The 18,681-nt window shown below is 40.6% G+C and overlaps 1 protein-coding gene and 2 long non-coding RNA genes across 3 annotated transcripts in view; 1 reads left to right on the forward strand and 2 right to left on the reverse strand.

Annotated features, from left to right (window-relative positions):
* LOC129348717 (uncharacterized) overlaps window positions 1–18,681 on the reverse strand; it is a 196,929-nt gene that overhangs the window by 46,253 nt on the left and 131,995 nt on the right. The gene's annotated exons all lie outside the window — the stretch shown is intronic.
* Window positions 1–18,681, forward strand: part of maml3 (mastermind-like transcriptional coactivator 3) — a 136,593-nt gene that overhangs the window by 27,682 nt on the left and 90,230 nt on the right. The gene's annotated exons all lie outside the window — the stretch shown is intronic.
* On the reverse strand, window positions 6,953–13,684 carry LOC129348718 (uncharacterized). Its single transcript, XR_008601373.1, has 2 exons — window positions 10,055–13,684; window positions 6,953–9,450 (listed from the first exon to the last, which is right to left on the reverse strand). It is a non-coding gene; the product is annotated as an uncharacterized LOC129348718 (long non-coding RNA).

The raw sequence follows: 18,681 nt of genomic DNA on the forward strand, positions 1-18,681 counted from the left end.
AAATTTGTCTCTTTTTTTATGAGTTATGGCATTATAACTGTATCATACTGCACAGAAGACATTTCTGAGTTCTCTCTACTTCTAGTCATGATTGTTCTGTTTCCATAGAGGTGCTTGACTTCATATTGCTGTTCAAAAATGAGCCCACAGTGAGTAAAACTGTCACAGGAGCAACAAACTCTCCAAGAAACTGCCTGGAATTTAGAGGGTTAAATCACGTATTAAGCAGCTGTGAGGAAACGGTGGTCTGAAAGCAAGAAGTCAGAGTAAAGTTCCCTCCTGATCTTCAACTCTGAAACTTTTTAAACTTCTAATCTCTTCTCCTCTGCAACCGTCCCCCCTTTCTCCCCACTCATTCATAGCTTTCTCAAGTCTTTAATTATGTTCACTTGCTGAGTGAGTTGGGAGGGTGGGAGTGCGTGTGTGTACTCTACAGTCGGCCGCATGTTTAAGCCTGTAATTAGTGCTCTTTAAGATGACAAAAATTCTGAGAAAACGTTAAAAAGAGCAGGCCCGGGCGTGTGCATGAGCGTGCACTCTGGGGCCAGCAAGGAGAAACGAATGGAGGGTCCTCTTTAAAAAATAATCTTTTGCTCTCAGAGCTTTGGGAGAAAGGTCATGGAAATGTTGCAGTGGAGTAAAAGGAAAAGAAAAGGTAATAATTTGCCGTGAATTAGAATGCATGTATGTGTTGGTCAGGACTTAAAAGGGAAGTTACAGAGAGAGCGGCTGTGAATTTGAGTATAATGAGTCTATATTTAAAGTTGTGCGTGCTTGTGCCTGTGTGTTTTAGCAAGTGACTCATCTTTTGTATTTGTGCACATACAGTAACCCAACACCCAACCCAGCCCAGCGAAGCACCAGAGCAATACTTATTATTCTCCCTGCCTGTCGCTGGGTCTGCCTTTTCTGCTTATGACCCGTCCTTTCTGCCATTTTTCATACCTTTGTTGTCTTTGTGAGCTTTCTTGTCTCAGTCCTTGTGCATTCCTTACCAACCGTCTTGACTAACTTTGTTGCTGAGTTTTGTGACAGGCAAAGTGAAACCACTTCTTCACTTCCCCCCCCAACCTTCAGGTCATGTGAGGTCTGCTTGGCCTCCCTTGTGGCACTTAATGCGAAGCTGGAGTCCATACAGCAGCTTGCAGTAAAAATAAAAAAGCCATGCAGCTGTCTGATGACTGAAAGTTACTTAAACATTCACCAATTGTAGTTGACGTCTCCTTATTGTCCAACAATAGCATTTATTGTGGCCACCAGGTTCTCACCTCCATCCATATTGCCCCATTGTCTGTGTTGGGCATCACTATGTCACTGCTAACTAGGCTCACTGCTGCTGGGTTTCCAGTGAGAAATGCTTTTCCCAGCAGTTGTTGTTCATGTTAGATTGGAGAATTGCAAATAAGGAGAAAGCAGCCTTCATGTACTGATCATCAGGCAAGTTTTTCATGTACAAAAAAGTCTCAGGATGAGAGTTGTTAAGTAAAAAATGAACCAAATATGAGCTTTTCATAGTTTTTGGTGCACTTCTGTTTGCAAATTTGACTCAAACATCTTTTAGGTGCTGTTATCTGAGCAGTTTGCATAAAGACAACAAAGAAAGCCAACTGTTGATTTTTTTTTCTCTAACTTTCCGAGTTAACAATTTTTAAGTCTGCCTCAGGAGAAAGCAGAATTTCACGGTTTCTGTATCGTTCATGTATCTTTCCTGAGGCATTATACGTAGTCATCTGCTGTCTTCAAGTGCTCCTGTGTGAGGAAAGCAATGAACACAGAGCAATGACTCAAGATTCATGATTATTATTTGCTTCTTTTCTGCTGATGCTTCAAAACCCCCAGAAAAGAAGCGCAGAAAAAAAGAGAAAAATCAATCAGCAAATGGAAGAGGTTGATTTGTTTGTGGTTTCGGGGGTGGAGTGTGCGATACTAATCCAATATAGTTTTTGTCAGATTAAGTGAATTGTTCACTATCTGCCTGTCCTGTGCTCACTGAAAGAAAACACAGCCTGCAGTTCAGCTGAAAAGTCCCTGAGTTTTTGTCATGTGACTGTTGGTCGCAGCTGAGTTAGTAGTGGTGTCAGGGATGTGCGGAGGAGCACAGAATCTTTTATTTTTTATAAATCTGGTTGCTACAAACGGGAAATGTGGACTGAAGTGATTTTGAGAAAATAAAATTTTAAGCTTGGATTTAGCTTCCAACAGAACTTCACATCACAGATGCATGTTCAAGGACAGTCAAAAAGTTGGAAATTTGATGTTTTTTTTTCTTTTTTCGCAGTTTCTAGTTCTAATAACTGTTGTAATTGTAGTGATTATAAATAATAATAATAATACCATTCCTTTTAAACCTACCAGCTAGTTCTGGGGGTTCATAAAGTTAAACAACATCTCTGTCAGTTTCTTGTCACTTTTTGCAGTTGCACAGTAAAGAATTGCACACCTACTGCAGCTTTCAATTGGTTAAATGTTGCATTTTTAAGTTACTGTATAGCTTGTAGAACTAAAACATTAGATGCATGACTTTTTATAGAGGCGTTTAGATGATCCTGTTTTATAAGATTTATTTTGAACAAACACTGTGGCAGTCAGACATATCACCTGACATGTTAATAATGGCAAAATTTAGACCATATGTTATTAAGGCAGCACTCGTGTTCTGTGGGAAGAAAGGTTTGTATTCCATCAGATGATTATGTTGAAAAAATAATGTTTGGCATTGTATAGATAAAAAAAAGTTTTCTGCTTCTAATCAGAGAAGAACATGTTGACTAGGCCTCCAACTAATGAGTATTTTCATTGTTGCTTTACTTTCTTTTTGAATTGTAGAAAATAGTAAAAAAAAAAATGTCAATTGGTGTTTCCAAAAGCCTAAAATGACATCCTCAAATTGTCCACATTCTAAAGATATTCAGTTTACTGTCAGAGAGGAGGAAAGAAATCAGAATATATGTACATTTGAGATGGTGGAATTAGAGAATTTAGACTGTTTTACTTAAATGACTCTGATTAACTGTTAATTAGAATAGTTGGAGATTCCTTAAACAGATTACAGCTAATGGATTATTTGTTGCAGCTGTAATGTTGCTTTGTGTTGATATCATTAAAATAATGGTGGTTCAGATGCGGTTACGCCAAGATGGACACTCCTTCCTGTTTTTTATTTAGCCGGGAGAGACGATGTGTGAATGTCGGTGTCCGTCCCTCTGCTTCCTTCTCTCCTCCTCGTCCGTCTCGGCTTCTCTCGACTGTCATTCCACATTTATGACCGGCCTGTGATGTGTACCCAAGACCGACGGGGCACGGCAAGATGGCCACTGTTGCCCTGGCAACAGAGTGGAGAGCGGGAGGCGAGAGAGCAAGAGATTTCTTTTTTTTTCCTTTCCTTTTTCTTTTTTGGTTGGATGTTCAGATTTAGCGGGGGGAAACATACGAAGAGGGCAGCAGCTGCACTCAAAAAAATACTAAAAACGGTGTTTATAATGAATATCAGCTTCTACAGTTTGGCTTCTTGCTATTAGATTGTTTAGTGATTTGACACAGACCCTAAGATTTGTTAGCCTTTGCGACTCTGCGAGTGTGTGTGCGTGTGCGAGTGTGTGTGCGTGTGTGTGTGTGACGGAGCATTGGTTGTGGTCTTTTGCTGTCTTTCTTGATGCGGTGCTGGATTAGAGGGGTTACATAATGCGCTCTGAGCTTCAAGCAGCATACGCTAAGAGGATTACCACAAGTCTACTAAAGACACTGGTCCACAGACACACTTGTGCGCATGCACACACACACACAAACACACACACACACACAAGTGTTGCTGTGCTCTAAAATGTAGTGTCCAGCTGCATCCAGCCAGCATATGTGAACGTGCACATATGAACGTCCAAGCTTTTACACAACCTGTTTGTGGACACACAGACAAACTATATAGATAGAGAGAGACACGCAGTATACATCTGACTGGGTGTTATGTAATAGTGTGTCACTCATCTGTTTTTAAGAGGCCTTCGGTTTATTTCCACCATCCACATGGACTGATGCTTGAAGCTAGAATTTGACATCTTCATGTGATAAAAGTTGCAGGAAATAAGAACTTGTAACCTAGAAAGAGGTACAACCTATTGGCAGAGGTGGTTTCTCAGGGTTGTCCACTAAATTCAGGGTTGGTGGTTCGATCCCTGACTCCTCCTGTCCACGTGCCGAAGTGTCCGCAAGCGGTGAAGACCCCCCATAGCAGCACTGGTGTGTATGACTGTGTGAAGGTTAAAGGGCTGCCAAAATTTCTAAACCGCTAACATATAAACTGCAGTCAGTTTACCATTTATCTTGTTCTAGCTACACTTAAAGCTGAGCGGTTCTAAGTAGCCACACCTTTGTGTAAAAGCTACCTTGTGTGGTTTTCATTATTTTTGTTTTCATTAAACATTCCTCTCCAAAATGCCTTGTATGTGACCTTCTAGTTGAAATGAAATCTGGATTCTCTATCGGTTTTGTTTATAAAACTAAACTAAAATCTGAAACTAGGTGTGAAAAATATTTTAGTTAAACTTGAACCCCCAAACCTGCTGGTGGATTTGAAAGACGTTATCCTTAAAAGAAAAAAACAACAAAATTTCACCTTCGACCCAGGCTAATGGCAGGCTAATTCACTGGGCCTTCTCCACTATGCAAATGTGCTCATCTGTCTCTCTCTGTAAACATTCGCTTTCGGTGTTGATTGGGTGTTATGTCATCACATGTAGCCAATCAGATAGAGCTGTGGAAAGGACATTGCTGAAACCACAGACCGATAACAGACAAAGAGTGAACCGGCTGCAATAATGAAAATACAGATAACCAGAAAAGTGACAAATATCGGCCTAAAACATCTTTCAATCCCTATAATATACATGGGTTTGTGATTGTCAGCAGGAGTGCATGAACCCTAGTTACAGAAGCTCATGCATGTGTGTAGTATGTTTGTGTGCATGTTAGCTGGTCAGAGATAGAGAACAGCTGAGTGAGGAAGAAAGAAAAGTAGCGTTGAGAGGAGAGATGGGGGTCCTTGAAGCAGCTCAGGCGTTTTTATAGGTGCGTAAAAAGGGACCCTGAAGGAAGGAAGTAATGACACACCAGACCCTCCCCCACCTCTGTGCACACACTCACTACTCCATTTCCTGCAGCAATTGACCCATCTCTCTCTGTTCTGCTTTATCCCTGCAATTAGACCATCTTCAGGCCACCACACACGTACACAGGTACAATAAATGACCATTCTTTGACCTGTCACCAGACGCAAATAAGACAGTGAGTGGGAGATGAGTGAGGATAAGACAGATAGCGATGGTGCAGAGGACTGGGTAGAGATGAGAGACTTGATTATTTTAAGATGGGCAAAATCTGAAGGCATGTGTGCATGAAGCAGTGAGTCTAACTGACATGCAATAGTCTTAATAGTGTGTTGATATTTATACTATATTTGACAAAAACTGTGATCAAACTTCGTTTATATTATTTTAATTGGATCAACTATCAATCTACCACTGGAGGCAGAAAATAGTTTGAAAACTACAATGTGATGCCACCATCTGCTGAGGAATTCGATTCCTTGCCAAGAATGGCAAAATATGGCCGATGACACGCGCTGCCTCATCTGCAAACACAGATATGGGTCAGTCTCACGCCATCTGCAACAGGTGTCAGTGACATCAGTCAAGTCTTATTTTAGGGTCTGGTTGTGTTTTTATTTTGTTATCATGATTTATTTTTTCCTGGTTCAAAATGGGCCTTTTGCACAACAGTAAGCATACAGTAAAAGCAATGAGTCTGTCACCAAACTTGCCAGAAGTCTATGCATTGTTTTTTTTGTTTGTTTTTTTATTTCTGCTTGAAAAGAAACATCTGTTATACTGTAAGTAATATCCTGGTTTACACTCTACACTCCAAAACCTGGAAGATAGCTTGAAAAACATGTTTTCTTCAATACAATCACCAAAATTACTCCATCATCAGAGCCAGAAACTGTAAAAACAGAAACAAATGCCTGACTTTCAACTTTCTGAAAGTCCCTGGATGTGTCACGTGTTGTTCCACCAGGAGATACAAACAAATCTAAATTTAAAATTTGGATATTTCATTAAAATCACATTATTCTGTTCTCTCTCATTCAAAAGTTTCCAATAATAAAGTATTTTGCACCAGATTCTGTGAAAAAAAAAAAAATTCTGAGCTTGTCTGAGCAAATCAGAAGCCACGATTCACTCGGCTGCGACCAAACAGCAATGTGACAAAAATTCAGAGTTTTCATGTAAACTGCAAGCTGTGTTTGAAAGGAGCCGACAAAAGGCTTGAGGGCAGAATAAAACATACTTGATCAGTAAAATAAATGTAGTATGGCTCACCATAGTGAAACATATTTTTAGAGTTGATATGCAGAGCACAGAGAAAAGCGCAGAGTTTGCAGATGTAAAAATGTTAATACGCCTTTTCGGATAGCATCTAGCCAGTATTGGTAACAGCTTTGGACACTTTTTCAGGTTTTCTCAATTTTTGTAAAATGGAAAGTCAAAGAAATTCCAATTCTGATTTCCTTTTTTATGATTTAAGACTGGGCTGCACAGTGGCGTAGTGGTTAGCACTTTCGCCTTGCAGCAAGAAGGTCCCTGGTTCGCGTCCCGGCTTTCCCGGGATCTTTCTGCATGGAGTTTGCATGTTCTCCCTGTGCATGCGTGGGTTCTCTCCGGGTACTCCGGCTTCCTCCCACAGTCCAAAAATATGCTGAGGTTCATTGATTACTCTAAATTGCCCGTAGGTGTGAATGTGTGAGTGCTTGTTTGTCTATATATGTAGCCCTGCGACAGACTGGCGACCTGTCTAGGGTGTCCCCTGCCTTCGCCCGAGTCAGCTGGGATAGGCTCCAGCACCCCCCGCGACCCTAGTGAGGATTAAGCGGTGTATAGATAATGGATGGATGGATGGATGGATGATTTAAGACTGTCATGCTACACAGAAAACATTTCTGAGTTGTCTTTCCTTCTGACTGTGGATATGCTGTTTCCTTAAAGGTGTTGGACTTTATGTTGCAGTTAAAAATGAGGCCACCGTGAGAAAAAAAATGTTACAGGAGCAAAAAGCTGTCAAAAACTGCCTGGGGTTCACAGAGGTAAGGGTTATCTGAGGGCAGATATCACATTATTTCCCATTAGGTAGTGAGTGCTACCAGAATTTCAGTAGTTTATGTTACTGTTAAACTACACAAATGTAAGGCTGAAATGCAATACAAGACCTATTATATAATTGTCAGGTTATCTGTGCTCAATAAACAGAACCCTGTTGCATTTGTGGTTAAATGAAATTGCTGCCTTAGAAACCTTTCTTTATATTCACAATAAACATGACCTTTTATCTGTCGATAGGTCATGTTTATGTACACAGTGCGTTAATTACATTGTTACCAACATTTATGAACTTTTATGCAGTATAAGGAGAAAACACTAGCTCTCTAACCTACTGAATACTTATTCGACTCCAACACTTGAATAGACTGACATGTTTAAGTGCTATATGCTTACAGGGTTAGCAGCTTCCTGGCCTTTTAGCAATGAGACTGCTAATTGAATCACTTGTTGTTCTTGTGCAGTCATTAACTACAGACACCTACATGTGTGCAAGGGTTATTGCATCAGCAGCAACCACACTTGATCGTGTATTTGCTTCATCTTCACTACATGAGGTGTGACTATATAAAGTAGTTCTCTGAGACAGCTGCAGCTCTGACTGTCTGATCAAAGCTTCCACTCGCCTCACCTCACCTCACCTCACCTCGCCTCACATCTTCATGCTCCTTTGCATTTTGGACGCGCCATTCAGTTTTCCCCACCTGCTAGCTTGTTTACAACATGACCGCTCACGTTTCTTGCCCCGTCGGAATTAAGCCTGGCCAGAAGTACAGCAGTAAGATCCAAGTTTTTAACGTGAGTAGAGATGAAGGAATCATGGAAGTTTGGAATGTTTTTCACAAGGGATCTGAGTATTTCTGGTTTGGAAAACAGCACATTGTTACTGTTTTAAGATGTAAAATACTTCACTGTCGGTGCAGGTGATGTGAGCACATGTGAACAGACAGCAGTAACAGTATATGGTCTGACCTCAAGATGGACCAAAATCTTTGTATCCAACCAACACTTAGATTTTAGAAAAGGAAAATAGTTGCTGCCCCAAGTGAAGGAGTTAAAGTATCTTGGGATCTTGATGAAAAATGGAGCCTGAGATGGGGAGGCAGGTTGGTGTAGGGTCAGCAGTAGGTATACAAATTTTAATCAGAATTCCAATTTATCCATGTAAGGATACATATTTTAAACAAATTTCCCAACTGATGATCTGCAATGTAAACAATTAATAATTGAATAATCGTTAAAAATTTCAGTGAAGATAAACTAATTATTTTCAACAATATATTGACAAACCATTCACAGTTACTGTATTTGATTAAAGCAACAGATTGATAATTGGTCCTCTAGTCGCCTTACAAAGGTTTCTTGGTTTGACAGGGGTGTAACAGTTTAATTTGCAAGTTTAACAAACCAAGAAACAAAGTTGATTGGTGGTAATTTGCAATCATTTAGGAATTCGGATTCCTAAATTATTTACATTTAGGAGTCCGAATTGTAAATAATTGTATTACTCGATTATTTGTAGGATTATTATCAAATTAAATCAAAATCAAATGAAGCTTTATAATCATCATATCAGATGAGAGAGTGTTTATGATAATTATCATTTAAAAATAAATAAGGTTAAGTGGACATTATTTCGTTTGCTCCACACTTGACATTTACCTCAAAGTAGCTTGGTTACAATAGTCCGTCAGCTGTAGGAATGCTATCTCAGTAGCTCCAAGATCATCTTAAACACTTAAGCCAGAAGGCATTATCTGCCACAGAAGTCTGTGTCATGGTGGCCTGTCGCTAGCTAAACTCCCATCATGCTCTCTGCTTGCCAACAGAGAATTGCTTGTATTCCAAGTGACCGCCTCCTTGGGTGACTGAAGTTTTAAATACAGCATACAAACTCCAGTCTTCCATCCCATTAAACAGTAAGATTCTGGTGTCGTAACCAGGAACTACAGCTGATGTACAATACTTGAAATGTACATTATCTAGGAAAAAAATATGAAATTAATTTCTTTCCATAGGGTTGCTGGGTTTAGCTTCAGAGATAGAAATGTGGAGCTTGGACATCCAGGGGAAGCTCAAGGAAAGTTGTTGCTCCAGCTTGGGTGGTTTGGGCATCTGATTAGGATCTGGACGTCTTCCATTGGAAGCTGGCAGGAGATCCTGGGGTAGACCCAGAACTCACTAAAGGAAACTGGCCTGGGAATACCTCAGGATCTCTTGGGAGGAACTGGAAAACATTGTTGGGGTGAGGGATGTCGGGAAAGCCCTGCTTATCCTGCTGCCACAGCGACCTGACCCTGGATAACTGGAAGAAAATGGATGGAAACTAGTGAAAACATTTGCGCAACACATGCTTGGTAGCATCTCTAAAGCCCTTTGAGTTAAATAATTCCTGCCTCTGTGATCATCAAATACTGAATAATTAACCTATGTGATGATATAAGTGTTGGGATGCTGCTTTCAAAATGTCTGTGATAGGCAGTCTCTTCATACATGGAGCTAAAAAGAAAGAAACTCTCCTTAGTTTTCTCCTCACTGACCATGTTGACAGAGTTCATAAATCTTTCCTCTCTGGCTTTCCATTCCTTCTCTTGGTTTCCCATTTTTTCCCAGTCTTCACTCTGAAGTCTGTACAGCAGTGAAGTGTTTTTTTTACTTTTTTTTTTTTAACCTCTCACATCTGCTCTCAGTTGCTGGTTGCTTCTATTGTGGACTTGCTAAAAGCCTCTACTCTCCTTGTTCGGGGTTTTGTGTTGTCTTTCTTGTTGTCTGTTTCTTCCTGCCTAAATGTGAGACTCAGTTCAAAATAGCAGAAAAAGAGAAAGTGGGTGGGTTGAACTTTTAGCAACAAATAACATTTTGACACTTTTAATTTTCTTTTTTTTTTTTTAACTTTTTGTGCAAATTACCTTCAAGTTTCTCCCTGCTTCTGTTTCCCAATCCGAGCCAGTCTCACCCTCTCTCTCTCTCTCTCTCTCTGTCTCTCTCTCTCTCTGTCTCTCTCTGTCTCACTATCTCCCTCTTCCTCGCTCTGAGCCCAGCCAGCCACAGGAATGCATCTCGAGGAACGCCTGGCGAGACGAACTGGATCAAACGAGTTCAGAGCAGTGTGCTGGAGCCCGGCTGTCTCTCGTCGCAGCCTCCATCTCTTTTCGCCCAACTCTTCTTCTTCCTCTGTGCTCCCCCTCCGTCTCCTGTTCCATGTTTTCCCTCCACCTCCTTCAGGTTTCTCCTCCTTTGCTTTCCTTGCTTTTTTTTTTTCTGCTGCTGCTCTTTTCCTCCTCTCCTTTCTCTGTTCTTTTTCAACTATTTCTCTGGCACGATAGAGAGACAAAGAGATCTTTTGAATGCCTTCGCGTGTAGGAGGTGGACCTCAAGGGAGGGGATCGTGTGGATGTTTGCCCTGCTGTGTGTGTGTGTGTGTGTGTGTGTGTGTGTGTGTGTGTGTGTGTTTTCCTGTTTATGTGCACATATTGGAGCCCTTTAGCCCAAAGCTTTAGCTGCAAGAGAGGACGAATGCAATTAGATACACACACACACACACACACACACACACCTTCTCTCCACCGTGTCCGTCAGTCACTCAGGCGGCACTCGTAATTGGCTTATGATGCCCTTGTTACCATAGAGGGACCCCTCTTCGCCCCACCCCCCCGCTTCTGTCTGCTAGGCTGTTTGTAACTCTTCCAAATCAAGCAGGGGGGTGGGTTAATATCGCCCTGTCTGTGTGTGTGCATTCATGTGGAGGTTAAGGGGTGGGTGCAGAATCAGGTCTCCCCCAGGGGCACTTGCACAGGGATGCACTCCCATCTTTGTCTGAGGGGACAATAGCGAGCCATGCATGTGGGTGAGCGGGCACGTTCGCAGACATCCCTGCAATCACAGTGTTGATCTCTGTTGTCTTGTGTGCACACAGATAATTAGTGTCTCGTTTGTGTATTATGTCGGTGACTCCTAACAGATTCCAAGGTCAAAGATTCTCTTGCCTTCACTTGAGCTAATTTGCTAGCTACGTGCTAATAGAATTTATGTAATACCGCAAGCTGTAGATTTTGTTTGAACATTGGCGGGGGGGGATACATTAACCCCCTGATTGCCAAGCAGTGTCTGGGCATTTTTCTGCTTCTGTCACATTTTTCCTCACTGACGGTTCGTCAGATTAAGTGAATGTCTACTCACGGTCTACTAGCCTGTTCTCTGTGCACTAAGAAATAATCTGGTGTTCATGAACCGATCCACACAACGCTGCTCTAGCGTATGCATGTTCGTCCTCATGCACACATGCTATCTATGTAAGGATGCTAACTAACTACATTTCCAACAACTTTTTCTAGAATTAAACACTCTACATTTAACCCTCTAAACCCCCACATGAAATGAAAGTTTAATTTCTTTGATTATTTATTCTACAAAGATTGAAAAAAAAGGACTTGGAATCAACATGTCCAGCATTCTTCCAAGTGCCCACAAGTGTTAACAGCACTGGAAAGAACAATGGGGACTCTGCACACTATACATATTTTTACGACTTACTTTTTTAATTTGTTTTCATGCTTGTCTTCTCTGTGCTGTGTGTAAACACAGCCTGCAGTTCAGCCCATTTCTGCTGAAAAGTCCCTGAATTTTTGCCACATGACTGTTACACACAGCTGAGACACTAATAGTTTTCAGTTGCGCTGAGAAGCACAGATTTTTTTTTTCCAGAATATGATTTGAGCGAATAGTTTGTTTTTATCCAATTTTTCAGGGTTAGAAATGTCCCACATTTAGGCTTGGCTACATCTCCCAGCAGAAGGGCACATCAGTATAGTAGCTCAAGATGAAATCACCAGAAATTTGAAAATCTGATGATTCTTCCTGTTTTTAGAGTTTCTAGCTCTGATAAATGGTGTAATTGCCTATCTTCCACGGTAAATAACCTGTAACGTTATTAATGTCTTCACAGTGGTTTGATACCAGAATAATTCTCATTGCTGATCTACATGATGGAGCGACTTGTTCATTGTATTTAACATCAGTTGGAACAGATGTCCACAAATACTGTTGCATCAACGCTATCAGTAGAGGAAATCTGTCAGCCACCCCAGTCACTGCCACCACCATAATGCATTTCAGTTCAGAGCAGAGTGTAGCTGATACACTTCATCACTTTGGTTTGAATGTGGTAGGAAGCTTGTAATCAGAGTCCTGCTGCTCACGAAAGACACTCAGCTCCGTGTTAGCGTCTGAAAAGCCTAGCTTCGCACTAGCATGGGCTTCAGTTAACTAGCGAAAGTCAGACAACTGCATTTTTCACAACTTGATGCAGCAGAGTTCATCAGTACAACTGCCACAGGTAGCAGCTGGGCAGCGGGGAGGTCTACTCATTCTATGGAGTGTCATGGGCAGTCAGCACACACACCTGTAACTCCTGCAACTTAAAATGACCACAAATGCTCCTACATTCATTTTGGGTATCCTGTCTTTGGGGGCCTTGCTTACGAGCTCGTCTCATAATTCATCCATGCCAATATTCATTCATTTATGGCAACAGCTATTTTGCAGTAAAACTCTTTGTATAGTTTGAGAATTTCTCTTTTTTGGCTTTATTTCAAATCACACTTTGTTTTTTTACTCTAAGTACTTACCACAGCTTCCCTCACATAGTACGTACCATTGCAGTCTGTAATGCAAAATAAGCTGTCGCCCATTAGTGTGCTCTCTGTTGCTCAAGCTTGTTGTATATTTGCACAATACACTGTAAGGTAACTGTGCAGAAAACCATTGTGTCTTGCATGCTGCAAAATACAAACGGATGTAGTAGGATAGACTGCATTTTTCACTCTAGTGAATCTTTTTCCTGTTGTACATTATACTAGTATGGTAGTGTGAGTTTTGGAAAGCACCCTTTGTCTCAATCTCTGTCTGTTTTCCTCTCTGTGTGTGTCCAATGCCTCTTTAAACCACATGTCTTTTGAAATACGGAAGTGGTTTTCCGTCTCCTCATTGGCTGCTTTAGAGGGTTTTGGGCGGGTTACAGTCACTGCGACTGAGTCGAGGCAGGCTTTGAGTTTCCAGATGATCTCCCAACAGCAGAAACACTCACATATACAAGAAATCAGTGTGACAGAGATGAGTGATCTGTGTGGGGGAACAGGAGGAAAGACAACAGAGATGAACTAAAAGTGGAATAGAAGAGGAGGGAGGGTGGCATGTGAGGGGAAAAGACGAGAGGGAAATTGGAGATGTGAAGGAGCGCAGCAGAGATGGGAAATTGGAGTGAAAAGGTTGACAAGGAGGACAACAAAGAAAATGAGGGAGGCAGGAAGAGAGACATGAAGCCGGAGCGAAGGAGGGTGAGGACAGAGGAGAGGGGAGGTACACTGTAAAAAACAAAAAACTTCCGGCAAATGTGCCAGAATCAATGAAAAAATCCAAAACAAAACGGGGAAATGCGATAACATACAAGAATTGTGAAAACGATGGCAAATATCTGTAAAATATTACAAATATTTTAGTTGATTTAAATATACAGTGTAGCCCTAATATCACGTTTTGTGTTTTTTTTACAGTTGATGTGTAAATTGATACTTTTTTGATTAATTAGATATTATCTGTACATTAACAAAATAAATATCTAAAAATACAGATTTTTTTCTTTTTAATGTGAATGCCATTTAAAGTTTTGTCTATTTACATTATCTGTAAATTAACAAAACAGGAAAAAAAGTGAAAAACAGCACACTTTTATGGTCACTTTTTATGGTTTTAACTATTTTTACTTTTTTGCTTTACTTTTTTCTTGTGATTTTACTTCATAATATCTGTAATTTAACACGAGGGGAAACTAGTTTTCAATCCTTAATATACACATTTGTTTCTTTCAAATAATGACAAGTATTTGTTAGTTTTTCTGATATAAAAACAGTTAAAAATGTAAAATTTTTACTATCACACATTGTAAAAGAACAAATTACTATTTGTAAAAATAGAGATTTTTTTTAAGTGGACCTTATTTACAGTTACAGTTGACATGTAAATTTGTACCATTTTTCCTGTAATTTTAATAGATATTATCTGTAATTTAACCATACAGGGAAAACCTGCACAATAATAGTAAAGTGTCCAATAAAATACAGTTTAAAAGTGATATTTTTTACAGTGATGGTAGAAGAGGAGGCGCTGTAGAGCGGCGTATGTCAGCGAGAGAACAATAAAAGGCGTTCATGACATGTCTCCGGGGGTATCGACTCAACATGTTCCCTCTAATCGGAGCTAAAATAATTAATGACTTCCTTCTTTTTTTTTCTTTTTAAACATCAGCTCGCCTTCTCTCGACATACGGCGCCCCGTTCAGACATACATTCACAGACTGACTGTTGGTGTAAAATAAAAACCATCCTCCTTGGTCCTCTGAAGAACGTACTGTAGTGGGATGGAGTGAGATTCCGGTTCTAATGTTCACTCACATGAATAAGTGATGGCGTTGGGAGGCGTCAGTATGGGCGGTGAGAGCGGTGTGTACGTGCACGACGGCGACACTTATTTTTTGCATGAATGCTTCCTCGGGACCCCGGAAACCAGCGTCGTGGAACAAAGCCTGCCGCTGGTGCTCCTCGGCTTCGGTGGTGTGTGTTCATTGTGTTTTTCGTGGCATGTGTGTGACATGCGGATGTTTATGGCCCGGGGGCACGAGGAGAGGAGAGAGGGGAGGTGAGGAGGAGGTGGGAGGAGAAAGAGGCAGAACTACAGATATAGAGGGAAGGGAGGGGAGGGCCGGCGAGCAGAGTATGTAGTCATTGAGATGTTGAAAGCGAGCCTCAGGCAGTCTGTGTGCTCTCTCCCTTTAATTCTCCCCACCTCCCTCTCGCTCGTCTTTGTGAGCCCAGAGAGCAGATAAAAGCCGTCCTGGTCTCGAGGACAATAACGGCCATCGCGGCTTTGCAGCAGTCGGCGTCGCCTACCTGCTTCCTCTTGTCTTTGTAGCATGAGAAAGTCTCCAGTGCCAGCTTTATGTTAATGCTGCGTGCAGACACTGGCTGCCTGCATAGATGTTGTCGTGCTTTTCTACCTGAGCTTAGTCTTGTGTCACACTAAGCCCTTCCACCCCCTTGTATTCGCCATATAAGCTCCTTGCACATGCAGCTGCAGCGTCGCCGACTACTGTATCTGACGACGCCAACATTTGTCTTTGTTGGCGCGTATTGTAGATCTGAGACACAATAGCAAATTCCACAGTGCTGACAGTAGGGCTGCATAATGTTGGAGAAAAATGACGTTGTGATGTTTAGTTTTTGTGCAACATATGAAAAAAATCTGGAATTTTCACCAGATAACGAGAGTGAGTCATATGGGGGGATTCTGTATGGGAGTGCATCTGCATCATAAACTTTTTAAATAAATGGGGGGGGGGCAATATATTTCCATACGACCAACATTGTGCTTTTTTTTTGCAACCAAATCTTCCTTTTCAGTGTCTGTTCCTTTCTCTAACCCCAACTCTAACCCTTTGGAAGTTTAAAAATTAAATCTCATTGCATCCTAAAACCCTTAAATTGGAGTAAATTATGCTTTACAGACTCTTCTTGTAGATCAGTCATGAAAAATGAGAACTGTGCTCGTTTTCTTGCAGCAGTGTGGTGAGTTCTATATGCTAGAAGAGATATCATGAACAAAGTAATCATTTAACGTCATGGTTAAGCATTTGGACCGAGAACCAGACTTTCTGGGCTTCGTACGTAACAAACCAAAGAATCCATCACATCAGCTTGCCAGGTTTCTTTCACTTTCTGTTTCAACGCAGTGTCTGAATTACTCCAATAACACAACTTGCCATTGTAGTAGTTTTACCATGTATGAGCCGAGTTATGGGTGAGCTGGAGTCCTTGAGCCTTGAGGTTACTCAAAAGACCTTTAGGTAATTAAGTTTAGTAAATTTAATCAGTGCTGTTGTGCCTATTTTGGAAAGTCTTGTGAGGTTACTGATTCGGAGAGAAGCTGCATGATTGGCCGTGTTTCTGTTACATGATTATTGGTCAAAATAGAAAAAAAACCTGTGGTGACATAACAGTAAATGGGTGAAATTTGTTATTTTCTCATAAGGAAATGTTTCTATTGCTACCAGTGCATGTCTCCTACTAATGCAACAGCTCTAATTGTAACCTGTTGTGTGTTTATGGGGTATCACTGTTTCAAGTCTGACTGAAGATCCAACACAACACGCATAAACCTCTTAAACTTCTGTATCAAACTACCTGAGGATATTAAACTTACAGTCACAAAAAACAGTCCGAGCAACCATAAGAAATATTATCAAAGCTGCGCACCTGAGTAAGATGCATGTTGGAAAACAGAACAAGCTCCCATATGTCAACACAAAAGACACAGAACTATGAAAACACAAAGGCGTTTCACTGGAAGTGGTCATTAGTAGAAAAATGTGTTAGTGCCAGCATCTCAAAGGTGTGAATGTTTTTACAGTAAATTATAAAGCAGGGCAGCGCTGATAAAGAGCGTTTATATTCTCAGTCTCCACATCAGGCAGCTTTAAAGAAAGCAGCAGTAATTAAAACCTGATTCGAGCTTTCGCCTCACCTGTCAATCTGTGTTTCTGTGTTGCCGTGTGACGTATGTAGGCATGATTTCCACAACTGAGAGTTGTGTGTGCGTCTGTTCTTAAAATGTGTGATTTTGGGAGGTTAAGGCTTGAGTTTTGTGTGTTGAGTGCGTGAAATTCTGATGCAATGAAAGTATGTGTAACCCATATCATATTTGCTTGTGTGTGTGTGTGTGTGTGTGTGTGTGTGTGTGTGTGTGTGTGTGTGTGTGTGTGTGTGTGTGTGTGTGTGTGTGTGTGTGTGTGTGTGTGTGTGTGTCGCTACATTAGCAGATGTGTTTTGGTGGAAGTCATTTATATGGTAATGATGTCATTTACCTCTGAAATGCATCTTCCTCAACACTGCCAAATAAGGCTTATCCATACTGGCAAAGCTGTGTGTGTGTGTGTGTGTGTGTGTGTGTGTGTGTGTGTGTGTGTGTGTGTGTGTGTGTGTGTGTGTGTGTGTGTGTGTGTGTGTGTGTGTGTGTGTGTGTGTGTGTGTGTGTGTGTGTAGATTTGCTTTTGGAAAGCATAGTGTGGAGTTGCAACATCTGGATCCTGTAATATATCAAGATGAATTGCATCTGCATGTGTTTCTTTGTTTGCGTGTTCCCATGTGTATGTGTGTGTGTGCGCGTCGTGGTTGGTTTACCTTATGTTGGCAGGAATGTGAAATTGCCATGTTTTTGAGGGGAATTGCAGAAGTCATTTGTCCTCAGTGAGTCAAAACCCACAGCTCCACTTCCACTTTTTTGTTATGGGCAGCAGCCACACATGCACAGACAAACCGCACAAACACACTGCTTATGTCTGCGTTAAATATGTCATAATACCAGAAATATGGAACTTGGTACCACCGGTGCTGAAATTATATGATTCTCAATACCAAATTCGATGCCACAGCAAAAATGAATGAAAAGTATTTCAACATGAAGTCTTTAATTTGAAAGAAAAACACTGAGGATGAAGCTTTCAAGTAATAAAAAAGACATAGTTGTTGCTTAACCTTCTGAACTCCAAGCAGTTTCAGGGCGTCTTTTGCTCTTGTCACATTTTTAGTCACTGTGGGCTCAGTTTTCACTGTAACATTAAAGTCCTGCACCTCTATGGAAACAGGGCAACCATGACTAGAAGTAGAGAGAATGTAGAATAAAAAAGTTGCACTGCCATCAATCATAAAAAAAATCAAAACACAAGTTGAATTTCTTAATTTATTCTACAAAAATGTTAAAAACCGTGAATCAACATGTACAGCATTTTACAGCATATACACTGCCGACGGGAGTTATAAATACTGGGGAAAAATAGATATTTTACTGCTTTCTTTTTTAATTAGTTTGCATACTTGTGTCATATCTGCTAGGTGTACACAGCCTGCAGTTAAACCTAGTAGAGCCAAAACTCCCTGAATTTTTGCCACATGACAGTTTGTTGCAGCTGCGTCACTAATAGGTTCTCAGTTACGTCAAGAAGTGCAAATTTTTTTGTTTTTAATCAAATCTGGGCAATTTAAATTTGTTATTCTTTGTCAATTTATATATGAGACCTGTAGAATAAAGTGCTTAGATCCTGTTATTTTTCCAACAGAACTGTTAATCAGGACAGTGTCATTGGGAAAATTAATCAAATCTGAGCTAAAAATCAAGATAATTCATCAAAATCTTTTTTATTTTGCATGCATAATTTAGGAATATGGCCTAAAATAATTAGATTGACGAGAATTCAGGGACTTTTTTTGGCTGAACTGCAGGCTGTGTTTACACAGAGCAGAGAGGAGATAAGTATGGAAAATAATTAAAAATGTAAATAGTAGATAATATCTACAGTATGTGGAACTACCATTTTTTTCCAGTAACGGTTGCACCTGTGGGTTCTTGAACAACACGTTGACCATGTTGATTCCAGGTTTTTTCTTCTTGTTTTTTTTTTCAAAGAAACAGTCGAAGAAAATCAATTTTT

The sequence above is a fragment of the Amphiprion ocellaris genome, chromosome 4, assembly GCF_022539595.1.
Source record: "Amphiprion ocellaris isolate individual 3 ecotype Okinawa chromosome 4, ASM2253959v1, whole genome shotgun sequence".
Taxonomy (NCBI): domain Eukaryota; kingdom Metazoa; phylum Chordata; class Actinopteri; family Pomacentridae; genus Amphiprion; species Amphiprion ocellaris.